This window comes from Physeter macrocephalus, chromosome 18 (genome assembly GCF_002837175.3).
Source record: "Physeter macrocephalus isolate SW-GA chromosome 18, ASM283717v5, whole genome shotgun sequence".
Taxonomy (NCBI): Eukaryota; Metazoa; Chordata; class Mammalia; order Artiodactyla; family Physeteridae; genus Physeter; species Physeter macrocephalus.
The window spans coordinates 34,707,298-34,721,947 of NC_041231.1; the positions used below are offsets into that span (position 1 = coordinate 34,707,298).

The 14,650-nt window shown below is 43.0% G+C and overlaps 1 long non-coding RNA gene across 1 annotated transcript in view; it reads right to left on the reverse strand.

Annotated features, from left to right (window-relative positions):
- Positions 1 to 2,246: 2,246 nt before the first annotated feature.
- LOC114484171 (uncharacterized) overlaps positions 2,247 to 14,650 on the reverse strand; it is a 32,969-nt gene continuing 20,565 nt past the window's right edge. Inside the window, exons 2-3 of the long non-coding RNA XR_003676754.2 lie at positions 10,754 to 10,868; positions 2,247 to 2,601 (exon numbers count right to left, since the gene is read on the reverse strand). This is a non-coding gene — a long non-coding RNA (uncharacterized lncRNA). The remainder of the gene's footprint in view (positions 2,602 to 10,753; positions 10,869 to 14,650) is intronic.

Sequence of the window (14,650 nt, forward strand, 5' to 3'; positions counted from 1 at the left end):
CTGATAAATGGGCCAATAGCTGTTTTGAAATTCAATGTGTTCTGAATCACTTCAAAGTCTCTGTATTCTAAGTCTTATCCTGAAAACTACTTCCAGGACACATGAGAGCCAAATGAGTGAATCTGCTAGAGGCAGCAGAGGGGAGGATATGGGAGCTAGGGCTCTGGAACTAAACAGGTTCCCTAGAAGTGACATAACCTTGTGGGTCTGACCACTCCTCTGTACAGCAAAGAAGGAATAGTCCTAACCTCACCCAGTTCGCACATATTTATCAGCACTGACTATGTACCAGGCCCTGTGCTAAAGCTCAGGAGAGAAGCTACAGAGCAAACATGTGTCACATGCTTAGCAGAGTTCCTCAGAGACCTGGGGAGAGAAAAGCAGGGGACAGACCCCTCTAGGACACCAGGTGAATGGGAACCTCTGGTGACCAGGAAGACAAGCTTTGAACACCTCTTATGTTAACAATCGTGATTATTCAAGGATTTTCCATATCCTCAGAGGTCATGGCCAGAAGGCATAGTGGTAACAGATGGAGGCCACTGGCATTTATTTGCTCCCTTGGTAAAAAGAAAAAGGTTCAGTGTTCCTCACTGCTCCCCTAACTCTGGAGTGATCCTAGAAATTCTTTGATTTGAAACCCACCATCATGTCACCAAAATAGTTTCAACAATACCCAAAGAATGATCTTTCTCACTTAAGAAAATCAAAACAATCTGGATTTGTCTATCCTTTCAACTCAGGGCTGAAATGATGTATTCAGGGTAACATGTTTCGAGAGAATTTGTACAGACCCGCATTTCAAAATCAGACTAATTGCCTGCTGTGCTGGGATCACTGCAGTACTCCCTTGGTGGTCTTTCAGATAATGGCCTTGCCTCCAACCCCAAAGCTCTGATGAGAAAGTCTTGGAGATAAACCTGCAACATGGCATGCAGAGAGGCTTCCTTCCAGAGAAGAGTGCATCTCTGTTCAAGGGGGAGGAGGCTCGCACATACATTTTCCCCTCCAAATACTACAGCTAGAGGAAATATGGCTTAAATTGCTATAATTTGTGATCAGGAAATGAATATGTATTTTTACTGCAGTATTCATTATACAGAGTACAATGAGTTTTGCTTAAAGCAATCCCTATATCACTTGATATGAATGTTATATTGTATTTTGCAATACACAACTTCTTGAAAAAATATTTTACAAAGAGATTAATAATGGGGAGTTTTAATGTATGCTTCTAGCACTCATTGATGGAACCAGTCTATGTCCATCTTTCTCCCTGGAGCCAGTTTGACACTGGGCTGACACATTCGTGACAACGCTTTGCAAAAGAAGGCTTCCGTGCCCTACCTCATGTATACTCTGGTTAAAGCATGGAGCCTAAAATGAATGAGAGAACTCATGGAAAGCAGCAACCAACTTAAGGCAATACTTTTATACCAGAGTAATGGAAGGACAATGGCGTTCTCATTAGAATAAAATGATGAGATGAATCAGATGTTCCTCAAGTAGGTGCAAATTAGAACACAGGGAAAAAATTCATGTGAGGCAATATCTAGGACTTTCCAATCACAGCACTTGTCAGCCTCAACTTCCTTCTCTTGCTGGAACTACCCTTTCCATAGCCCCAGCTCAGGTAAGCAGTACCAGCCCCTGAGGGCTACTGGTTGGAGCAGAGGTGGCCACCGACCCAAGGTGGGCCCATTTACATCCTGGCCAGAGACCATCAAGATGGCCTGGTACAATGGGATCTGCCTGTTAGCCAAGAGGTTGTCTCCTTTCTCCGTAGAAACTGGAAAATTCTTAGAGACTTGGAGAGTGGGTGGTGAGTGGAGGGGAAGCTGCTGGTTCCCTCAGCAGCAGAATACCAGACTGAAGATGCACTTTGTTTAAGTAACAACCCTCCTTCACTCTCAGTCTTTTGGTCAGGCTCACTGTATCCTTGCTCCAGAGGAGGGCATGTGATCTAGTCCTGGCCAGTAAGAGTCCCACGTCACTCTGGCCATACTGATTGGTTCCAGATGGACACATGACCCAAGTCTGAGGCTTTGGTTAAAACTATTAGGAAAAGAACTTCTCTTCCACTAGGATAATGTACATCTGGGGTTTTTAGGGTTTCAGTGAGTGAAGGGAGCCTGCCTGAGCACTAAGCCAACACAGATGAAATATGGAGAGGTAGATTCTGGTTAACATCATTTGAGATCCGGATCTAACCATTTCTGAAGCTTACAGAGCTATGTACTTTATTTTTTTTAATTAACTAATTTATTTATTATTTTGGTTGCATTGGGTCTTTGTCGCTGTGCACGGGTTTTCTCTAGTTGCAGCGAGCGGGGGCTACTCTTCGTTGCGGTGCACGGGCTTCTCATTGCGGTGGCCTCTCTTGTTGCGGAGCATGGGCTCTAGGCACGCGGGCTTCAGTAGTTGTGGCACGCGGGCTCAGTAGTTGTGGCTTGTAGGCTCTAGAGAGCAGGCTCGGTAGTTGTGGCGCACGGGCTTAGCTGATCCGCAGCATGTGGAATCTTCCCAGACCAGGGCTCGAACCCGTGTCCCCTGCATTGGCAGGCACATTCTTAACCACTGTGCCGCCAGGGAAGACCAGAGCTATGGATTTTAAACAAAAATTTTTAAACAAACTTTTAATTTTATCATAGATTTACAGATAAGTTGTAAGGATTATACAGAGAATTCCTTTATACCCCACACCCAGTTTCTCCTATTATTAACATCTCACAGTAGTATAATACATTATGCTAATAAGCCAATATTAATATGTTATTAACTGAAGTCCATGCTTTATCTAGATTTCCTTAGTTTTTACTTAATGTGCCTTTATTCTCTTCCAGCATCCTATCCAGGATACCATATTACATTTAGTCATCATGTTTCCTTAGGGTCCTCTAAACTATGACTGTTTCTCAGACTTGCTTTGGTTTTGGTCACCTTGACAGTTGCGGGGATTACTGGGCAGATATTCTGTAGAATGTTCCACAGTTGGGGTTTCTGATATTTATCTCATGATTAGACTGGGATATGGATTTGCAGGAGGAAGACCACATGGTAAAGTGCTATTTTCATCACATCATATGAAGGGTACATGCTATCAACTTATCTTTGTTGACTTATCATGACGGACGCTAATCTTAATCACCTCGCTGAAGTAGTATTTTTAGATTTCTCCAAAAAACAGTTACTCTTTTTTCCTTTTCCATACTGCACTCTTTGGAAGAAAGTCATTTTGTGCAGCTCACACTTATTGTATGGGATGTTATGTTCCACCTCTTGTGGACAGAGTATCTACATAAATTATTTGGAATTATTCTGCATAAGAGACTTGTCTATTCTAACTAATTTATTTATTTATTTATTTAATCACTTCTTTATGTTAGTAGGGGCTCATTTTATACTTTGACTTTTTTGTTTTGTTTTTGTTTCTTGTATAGTGTAATCTCATTTTCAAAATTATCTGTTTGGGTATATATTATGGAACACTAACTATATGCTAGCAGTTTGATAACCATACTCTACCTAGGCCATATAATATACTCTTATATATAAGTGTTTGTAATTGCATGAACAGAGCTCTGGGAAATACACACCAAAATACTGGAGAGTAGAAGTGATGTTTGAGGGAGCAAGGAAAGACCAGCTTTACTTTATACACTTCTCCATGAGTTGATTTATAATGACATGTATTATTTTATAATTTAAAAAGAAAACCATCCGAAGAAACTGAGTACCAGTCTTATTCCATGGAAAACTTTCCATTTTCATTTTTAACTTCTCACAGAATGATTTCCTTTGGATTTGGGGCATGTGCTAACTTCCATGGTTGTCCTGTCTAAGGAATTCTTTCTTGGTTACTACAGAAAATATTACGAGTGTCGGTGCCATCCAGAAAGCAAAGGACTGTGATGCTTTCTTTTTTTCCTTTGGTTTTTAATTCAATACTTTATTTATTTTGCGGCTCAAATTGTTCCATTTTTATCATTGTGACTTTTTCAGTTGCCTCCTGTGTCCCTTTGATATGTCTCAGAACGTGTGTGGGTTTGTGTGTCTTGTCTTATGAGCACTTTCTTACTTTCTGGTACCATAAGATGTTCCAGGCTCATTATTGTACATTCTCTGCCTCAGTTCTAGAATTAGCATTTCTTCAAGGAGCTCTGGTTTCTTTTATTAGAGCATGATATTAGAAACAAAAATCTGGGCACTGGGTGTAGCTGTGGATTTTTTAATTTCGTGAGCCAATTCATCCAACCTTCTTTTTCTTCCCTTAAGTCTACTTTATTTGCATTTTCTGCCACTTGAGATTTAAAAAATAAATTAATAGAGATACAAAAATATAAAACAGAGCTCTACCAATCAATTTCAATAAACAACAGCCCTCATCTAAATCGTCTCTTTACACCTCAGGCAGTCTTTTCCCGATCATCTTGCTAGATGATTGGGATACGGGTTTGAGGACACAGCCAGAGCATTACACGAGCAATCAGCTTGCTCTGCAACTTGCCTAGCTCTCTCATGCAGTTCTCTCTGCTTTCTCAATCTTCTATCTCATAAGCCTGTGTTCTACATTTTGTTTTCCCCTTCCCTTATTTTGGCTCTCTCGGTCCAATCCCCTTACACCAGAGCTGGCTTGGAAATCTAGTCCAGCGTGGCACAGATGCAAACACTGCATGATTCTTGCTCTCATTTATAAGCTGGCAAGGCAGGGTGCCTACCACACAATACAACTCATGTCACCATGTTCAGTTCCCTGAGTGAGGCCCCCATCCCTTAAAAGGTTATATTCCAGGTTTCTTAAAAACTTAAAAACCTTTCACCGGTGGGACCTTCTCTCACGCCATCCTGTTCTTTTCCTTCATCAAACAAATTTGCGATTACATATTTATTTTTGTATGTTTGTTCAATGCTTATACCCCTCAGTACACTATGAATTCTACCAGAGAAGAGGAGGATGTGTCTTACTCTCTATTCTACTCCCAGTCCTACCCAGTACAATGCTTGGCACATGAAGGGCACCCATAAATATTTGCTGAATGCACATATGAGTGAGTGAATGAAAGCTCAGTCCTGAACCCATGGTCTTCTTACTATCGTAGGATCTGGAGATATGTCTTACCATGGAATATGAGAGAAAGATGTCAAGGTGACCCAGATGAGGGAGTAAATGATACCATCTAGAGTACAAGAGAGGATCAGAACAGCTACCAGGGACAAGGCATTTGAGTGAGGCCTTGGAGATGACTGGGGTTCACCAGGCAGACAAAGGAGCAGGGGCAGGAGCTCCGGGAAGGGCTGCCAGCAGCCTGCTGGATGTGAGCAAAGACGTGGAGGTGTCACAGGGTTGGCATCAAGATGAGAGGCCTGGAATAGCCCCAGGGTGAAAGCAGTGGCGCAGGGCCTGGGTGGCAAAGATGAGCCACTGGGGAGTATATAGCGTGGAGGTAAGTATTCTGATCTGGGTTTCAGAGGATTATTCTGGCAGATGGAGGGAGGGACAGAGAATGGAGGCAGGAGGCAGGGAACCTGCCTGGGGCAGCGGTGCTGGACCCAGCGCCCTGGGGGTCAGGGGTGAGCAGGTGGGCCGAGAGTCAGCGAGTCTGCACATTCCTGAAAAGTGTTTCCTGCCTGAGCTGGCACACACAAGGGCAGCTCTTGAAGCTTGCTGTGCACACCTCGCCCAACTCTGTGTTCTGTGATTTTATGCTGAAAGCTTGAATTCAACCATGGTAGGAGTAATTACGCCACAGAAATTGGCAAGCACTTGAGGGTTTTTGTTTTGTTTTTTTTTCTGGAAAGCCAGCATGCTACTGTCAGAAAATCAGTTAGCAATTCTGGAGAAAAGAAAAGAAAAGGTATCTGTGCTTTGCAGTCTTTCCTTTCCTATTGGGTCTTTTCCTAAGTGTGTCTGTAGTGATGGGAAATGTTGAATAAATTGGCTGCACAAGAGATGCTTGGGCCTTATCATCATGAGAAGAAAAAAATAAGGTCTGTCTTCTTAGGAAATAGGACACAATCTGAATTTAATTCACCAAGCCTGTCTGCTTAAGATTTTTTTTGCATTTAAATATAATTTATAACTAATAGCTTCCCTTATTCTGATAGAGAGGGAGGGGAGAAAGAGAGAAAGAGAATGGGAGAGAGAGAGGCATAGAGAGATGTCGAGAGAAAAAGAAAAAAATGAAGGAAAGGAAGAGTGAGAAAGGACAGATAAAAGAAAGAACAAGGGAAAGAAAGGAGGCAGGCAGGCCGCTGTCCCCGTCGCTCTGAATTATACACGGCATCACTGAAGCTCTCCAATCGTTAAAACGACACAGCAGCCACGTACGGTGAGGCCATTCTATACGCCACTTGCAGCGTATTGCTTAAACTACAAATAATCGGTGCTATTACTATGCTCCATTTTACAGATGAGAAAACTGAGGCCAGGCCACAGAGGTAAATAGCTTGCCTCAGTCACCCTCTTAACAAGTCCAGAGCCAGGTTTGGAGGGGGAATTTGAACCCAATCTGTATATCCCCATGGCCTGCTCTCTTAGCTACTATACAGTAAGGCTTTTACTCCAAACAAAGCAAAGCGGGTTTCTCAGTGAATTCATCTGAACACCCACTCTGGGCACAGTGCCCGTTGTCAAGAAATGGCCCACAGTGCATTTATAGGCAAAATGAATGACAAGGTGGGAGTTTGGGGACAACACTCAAGGCCCAGCTGCTGGGAGTCCCTTGAGACTGGGCACCGTGTCTTTCCACCTTTGCACCCCTGCTACCTAGCAGGGAGCCTGGCTCAATGCATGTTTACTCAGTGAACAGTGTGAACTTGTATTTACAGGATGGATTAGTCCTCAGTGAGCCAAGGTTTGCTGTATGTGAGGAATAGAGAAGTAGCAGACTGGAGTAGACCATCACTGGCTGCATCTATCCAACATTCCCGAGCCCTACAGGGACTGTTTGTCACCAGGTGCCCTTTACTTCAGCTTTAAAGTCCAGATTACAGTAATGACTCCATTACTAGTGAGTTACAAATCTTCTGATGGATTTAGATGGTTATGGACAAAGCTTGTTCACAGGGGAATTGTAAAGGAGGGTGGGTTGAGGGATGTTTGCAAACCCTGATTCTTTGGCCAAATGGAGACAATAACTAACAGAACGGCAAAAGTAGTTTTGGGTGATTCTAAGACAAATATTCCATCTGAACCATCTTTTACTCACTCTACTTCTTTGCCTTCTCTATGCAATCAGCCACCATGTCTTGCGTGTTTGTAAAATACTTCCTACAGCCACCCTTTCCTTCTGTTTCCACTGCCTTGCGCTGAAATCAAGCCATGGCCTGAAGCCCATATTTTCTCAAAAGCTCCCTTAGAGATCACTAGTGCCGATCCCTCGTTAGAGAGACAGGAAAAGTGAGCCCCGCGGGATGGAAGACTTTCCTGAGATGACAGGTTAGAGCAGAGTTAGGGCCACTACCAAGCATTTTCACTCCCAAGTTTATTATTTTCAAATGTATCAGCCAAGGTTCTTGACTGTAAGCCACAGAAACGGACCCTGATGATCTTAAGTGAAAGGAGATTTCATGCAAGTATAGCAGAATTGCAGGAGGAGAAAGGTCAGCCTCTGAGAATAGGCAGGAGTCAAAGGAGACTTGACAACCAGGGCTACAGTCATGCTGCCACAGTCTGGTCAGGACATGCTGCCCCTGCACTGCTGCTCCTGTCACACTGCAAACGTGATGCTCTAACCACCAGCTGTCCCCTCCCTGGCACCAAATGTTTGAGACAGTACAGTGGGAAGTAGACACTAGAGAGATCGCCAGAACCAGACATTCAATGGAGTGGTGACCATTTCTCATAGGGATATGGGAAAGAGGGGAAAGGCTACGGGAAGGGAGTGGGTGCTGGCAGTCAGAATACCAGGAAATGTTTTAAACACTGAACTTCCCCTGCGTGGGCCACTCTTTCCATATGAAACTTCTGCCTTTGTTTTTCAAGTGCACTTTGAGCCCACCTGTCAGACGACTTTACACGCCTTACAACAGGTGGCTCCAGTGGTATAAAGGTAAAACTGCATTAACCACCATTCAAAGCCTGCTTCGTGCCCTCCCTGCTATATGCTCATCCCCAGAAGGACTGCACCATAGCTCTCCCCAAATCATATTCTCTACTTCAGTTAGGATGGTCTAAGGGTCGTCACTTCTTCTCAACTTCGCCTCTTTACTCGTGCTGTTCTCTTTACCTGGAAGGCTCCCCCTTAGCTCCCGGCATCATCCAAATTTTACCTGTGATTCAAGGGTCAGTTCAAGTTCTACCTTTTACAAGACCTTCCTGAACAGTCTAATCAATACAGATGTCGCCTCTGAACTCTTACCTTTATCTCTCCCTTGACAATCACATACTCTCTCAAACTTTGGTGCCTGACTCAGAGAAGGCACTCAACATATATCTGCTAAATGAATGAACTGAATCTTTACTCACCCTTCAAGGCCTTGCTCAACTGTCACTACCTCTTAAAAGCTTTTCCTGACCCCCAGGAAAAGCTCCTTTGAATTCCATAGTATTTTGTCTATAGCTGCACTGTAATACTTAACACCATGCCTACTAATCATTTGCTTATCAGCTTCCATTAAACCATAAGCTTCCCATGAATGAGAATTGCATCTTATTCTTTTTTGTACATATTGTATCTGGCACATACTACACCTGAGCTGTCCAATATGGTAGTCACTAGATATGTGTGGCTATTTAAATTGTTGTTAATGAAAATGAAACGGGATGGACCTAGAGTCTGTCAGACAGAGTGAAGTAAGTCAGAAAGAGAAAAACAAATACTGTATGCTAACACATATATATGGAATCTAAAAAAAAAAAAGGTTCTGAAGAACCTAGGGACAAGACAGGAATAAAGACGCAGATGCAGAGAATGGACTTGAGGACGTGGGGAGAGGGAAGGGTAAGCTGGGCCGAAGTGAGAGAGTGGCATGGACATATATACACTGCCAAATGTAAAATAGATAGCTAGTGGGAAGCAGCCGCATAGCACAAGATCAGCTCAGTGCTCTGTGACCACCTAGAGGGCTGGGATAGGGAGGGTGGGAGGGAGACACCAGAGAGAGGAGATATGGGGATATATGTATAAGGGAGACGCAAGAGGGAGGGGATATGGGGATATATGTATATGTATAGCTGATTCACTTTGTTATACATCAGAAACTAACACACCATTGTAAAGCAGTTATACTCCAATAAAGATGTTAAAAAATAAATAATTAAATAATTTTAAAACGTAAAAAAAAAAAGAAAATGAAATGAAATAAAAATTCAGTTCTTCACTTGCAGTAGCCACATTTTAAGTTCTCAATAGCCACAGGTGGCTAGAGGCTACAGCATTAGATAATGCAGATATAGAACATTTTCATCATCACAGAACCTTCTAATGGACAGCACTGTGCCAGGTATTCACTACATAATAAAATTAAACTTCATTTGAGATGCATTGTGCTAAATGTTTTGCATACATTATCTCATTTAATTCTGAGAACTACACTCAGACGGTAATAATAGGATTATCCCCATTTTAAATGAGGAAACCAAGGCACAGAAAGGTTAAATGTTTTGGCCAAAGTCATACAACTAGCAGACAGCTGGGCCAGATTTTACTATTCCCATAGGCAAATCTATACCCGTAATCACTGAATTATGTCTCTTTTGTTCAAGGAAGTACAGTGTAGTATAAATAAAATAGACTCACATGTCCAAGTTCAAATTCTAACTCCACCCCATGCTAACTGTAAGACCTTGGAAAAGTTAATCATTTTCTTCCTAAAATGGGGAAAGGCATAGTTATTTTCCAGGGTCATTGTGAAGACTGAACGAATAATGTGTATGGCGGGCCCCATATAGTGCACAGCACATAGTAGGTTTCCAGTGAATACTAGCCATGTTCTTACTCAATGTTTTACCTCCTAGGGTGCCAAGAAATTCTTAGTTGAGTTATAAGCACACAGTAAGCCTTGATAAGTATTATTTTAAATGATTGATTCTTACTCTGAGATATTACCCTTCGCTCCTTCCCAGTATTTTTTTAATGTGACTTTTACAAATCCTTTGACTAGCTGCCCACTCAATTTATGTCCTTTTATTACTGTAACATGATGGGGGTGGAAGGTGGAAATGAATGTTGCCTTCCATAGCTAGGAAACAAGAGCTGTACCAAAAGGAAGGAAACACCTCAGTCAATGTGAGCAGAAGAAAGTGGTAGAGTTTTAACAGGAGAATTTCAAGAATCAGCATCAGAGGAGGTATAGGGCCACATTTTCTCCTAAATGACTCAGTCCCCTGAATTGCTTGAAAAAAAGCAAACCTGCTTCTTACTGACTTGACAAGAGCATGTAGTGAATAATAAATGCCACAGTTCAGTCAGGCTGTTACCATACCAACTGGAAGGCCAGATGAACAAACATCTGTGAATGAATCATATTGCACAAAATCAAGAAGGAATAGAGCTGTGTGGGCGATAAAAGAAAAGTATGGTTGGGTTTTCAAGGACAAAACACTTGACCAATATATATGTGTGTGTGTGCATATATATAGTCTCTCCAGGCTCTTTGCATTGCTTTTTCCCTATGTGCTGTTTATTCACATCGCTGGGCCTTTGTTCCTAAATGTTGCTAGGAAAACTCTGAATTGGGAGAGTTTCAGCTGCAAGTAACAGAAAATCTACCTCAAACTTGCTTAACTAATGTCAAACTTGGCCAACATTACCAGAAGTCCACGTCGACTAAAACTTCAGGTTGATTTGATCTAGTGGTTCCAGCTCTGTTTTCCTGGGGTTCTCTCAGATCCCCTTTTCTCCATGTGTGTTGGCTTTATCTGCAGGCTGAAAAGGAGGGGGGCTGTCATTCTCCTGGGTCTCATATCCATGCACGGCCCTGTGGTAGATTCAACTGTTTCTCAGAAATATATAACACCCTCCCCATCACTCCCAGAAGAGTGGACTTGATACTAAGCTTAACCATGTGATTTTCTTTAGCCAATGAAACATTGGTAGATGTGATGGAGACTAGGTTTGAGATATGCTTGTGTATTTCCTCTGGTGCTCTTATACCGGTGCCACTGTCTTCAGAAGAACACGTGTAAGCTAGCTTACCGGTCCTGGGACGGAATGGGAGACTTTGGTGTAGAACACAAGCTAGCTCAACTGATCCCCAGACTCTAATTAGTGAGCCCAGCCAATGTCAGGAGAACTGAATTGCAACAAGCAAGGCCTAGATCACTAAATAGATGCTTATCGCTCTCTGGTACTGAGATTGTATGGGATTTTGCCATGCATATTTTTGTGGCAATAGCTAAGTGATAGAATAACACCCAGATCAGAAGAGAGAATCTCTTCTGAAATTTTTCCCAGAAGATTCAGACAAAGTTGTCTCATAAACTCCCCAGAAAACCTCTCCCAGCATCTCTCTGGCCTAAGTTGGGTCACATGTCCAATTACTGGCAAGGGGGATAGGTTTACCCATAGAAAATAAGGCATTTTTCTGGAGGACAGCCTATCCCTAGCACATGGGTCACTTGGGGAAGGGATGGATATATGAATAAAATCAGAGATCTGTTTAAAGGAGGAAATGGGTGGTAAGATGGCAACTCTCTCTGGCCTCAATTCAAATCCTGACTCATCTATGAAAACTACCAGAGCCCCTTAACCCACCTTGTTTGCTTCTTCCTATTGAGTCCAAACTGGAATGTTCTCTTAGTACAGAAACGAATATTTGCACATTACTTCTCAGGCAGCATCAAGAGATTTTCCCTCAACCTCTGAATTTTGGGTTCAATCCAAGTATATCAAAGTGGTTGAAATTTTAGAGTCTGTGATCACATCTGGGTTCAAGTGCTGGACCCACCACTTACCAGCTTTGTGACCTAAGGAAAGTTATTTACCCCTTCTATGCCTCAACTTCCTCACATGTAAAATGGGCCAATAATAGTATTGCCTTTACAGGTTCATGGTGAATGCATCAGTTAGTAAATATTAGTGGGTTTTTTCCTATTAGAAAAATTGAGAAAATTGTTCAATGGCAATCATTCAAAGTTTGGGGAGTATTAAAATTGCCTAGTCAGACGATGTCAATGAAATATTCTTTCAAAGTCAAGAGGCATGTGTCCTCTCAGGAAAGAGAAATAGAGAGTTCCATAGTCAACAGGGAAAGAAGACATAGGCTGTGAGCTTATCACCAATCCTGGTGGAGCCATTAGTTCCATATTTGATAGACCCCTTTTGGTGGCTGGTAATGAAAATCTGCTTTAGCTAGGTTAGGCAAGAAGGGAAGGTCACCCACATAGGACGGAGACCGTCTCATGGAACTCCTGGGGAAGGAATGCTGAAACAGGAACCAGAGCCTAGAGCCATTGGAATGCTTTGCTTTTTTCTCTTGAATATCTCAGAGAGCTACTTCACTCTACTTCGTCTCTGCAGACCATCTTTCTCTGCTCTCTATCTTCAGGTCATAATTTGGTTTCTCCATTTTTTTTTCATGTCATACTTCTAATCGCCCTCAGAGATTGACCTCCTGTCTCTAAGTGCCATTTCCAAGGTCTGGGAATAAGACACTCTTTGGCCTCGTTTGAACCAGATGTCCCGCCATCAATGACACTAGTGCCAACCTGGATGCCAGGCACCCACATTTGAAGAATGGGTGCCATTCCTGAGAAAGGGAGAACTGTAATTTGGGCACACAGTTCAAAAAGATCCCAATAATTTATTTGTCCTATTTAAGAATGGTAATTCCTGCCCAAGCTCCAAACCACCCCAGTCCCTATAATTTTTATATAGGAAGCCTGGAGAATGATGTGCAATTTCGTACGTTTAGAAAGGTCTCCAGATGATTCTAATGATTAACAAATTTAAGGAAGCTTTTTCTTGGAACATTCACAATATGGTGAAAAGAAGGAAAATAAGAATTATAAAAAAGAGGTTAAGATTGGATTTTTCAACCTAGAACAAGTAAGACCAAGAATCTTTGAGCACACAGAAGACTCAACCACAGATAATATCCAGTTGCTTTTTTGCCTCCACAAAGTGCAGTACAAAAGCATGAGGTTACATATAAGGAAACATTTCTTAATAGCAAAAGAGCTGTTAAAAAATAGAAGAACTCTGTGTCTCTGGGGCAGACTCAATGTGCCTGAGGATGCATAAATAGGCCAGCTGACTTTTCAGAATGCTATTCAATACGGAGTCTATGATCCCAGGGTCAGGATCAGAATCAAACCAGGCTCAGAAACAGAAACCCAGATGGGACTCAAGTTACCCAGAGAAGGAAAGAAGTGAGGGAAATGGTTCATTCTAATCTTCTCTGATCCATCTACTGGGGTCAAATGGTATACTCAACTCCTTTAAAGGATGGGGGCCAAGATATCTATGTGGGTTCATTTCACAAGCAAAGAAGGTGGTAGTGGCCCCAATCCCATCTCCTCCACATCTCCCAGTCTTGGACCCAAGGCAAGATGCTTTTATGGTCCACACAGATGGAACCAGGTAATTGATGTGATGTTGATGGTTACCATCGGGATGTTGGCTTGGACCTTACTAAGGCTTCAGGTGCTTACATGAAGAGGGGAAGCCAGGTGTGGAATCAGGTCTGAATAATCATCCTATCAAGCAGACTAAGACTAGGGCTAAATCTGCTGATTCTTATTTCTCTCTTTCTTCATCATCAGAGGCCAATCTGTACCATGGTCTGAATGTTTTGCTGCCTCCAAATTCATATGTTGAAATTCTAATGCCCAATGTGATTGTATTAGGAGGTGTGCCTTGCGGAGGTAATTAGGTCATGAGGGCAGAGCCCTCAGGAATGAGATCAATGCCCTTATAAAAGAGGCCCAGAGATTGGTTCAAGATGGCAAAGTAGAAGGACGTGCCCTCACTCCCTCTTGCAAGAACACCAGAATCACAACTAACTGCGGAACAACTATTGACAGGAAGACACTGGAACTCACCAAAAAAGATACCCCACATCCAAAGACAGAGGAAAAGCCACGATGAGATGGTAGGAGGGGCGCAATCACAATAAAATCAAATCCCATAACTACTGGGTGGGTGACTCACAAACTGGAGAACCTTACACCACAGAAGTCCACCCACTGGAGTGAAGGTTCTGAGCCCCACATCAGGCTTCCGAACCTAGGGGTCCGGTAAAGGGAGAAGGAATTCCTAGAGAATCAGATTTTGAACCCTAGAGGGATTTCATTGCAGGACTTCAACAGGACTGGGGGAAACAGAGACTCCACACTTGGAGGGCACACACAAAGTAGTGTGCACATCGGGACTCAGGGGAAGGAGCAGTGACCCCATAGGAGACTGGCCCAGACCTACCTGCTAGTGTTGGAGGGTCTCCTGCAGAGGCGAGGGGTGGATCTCTCTCACAGGGAAGACAAGGACACTGGCAGCAGAAGTTCTGGAAAGTACTCCTTGGTGTGAGCCCTCCTAGAGTCTGCCATTAGCCCCACCAAAGAGCCCCTGTAGGCTCCAGTGTTGGGTCACCTCAGGCCAAACAACCAAGAGGGAGGGAACCCAGCCCCACCCATCAGCAGACAAGCGGATTAAAGTTTTACTGAGCTCTGCCCACCAGAGCAACAGCCAGCTCTACCCACCACCAGTCCCTC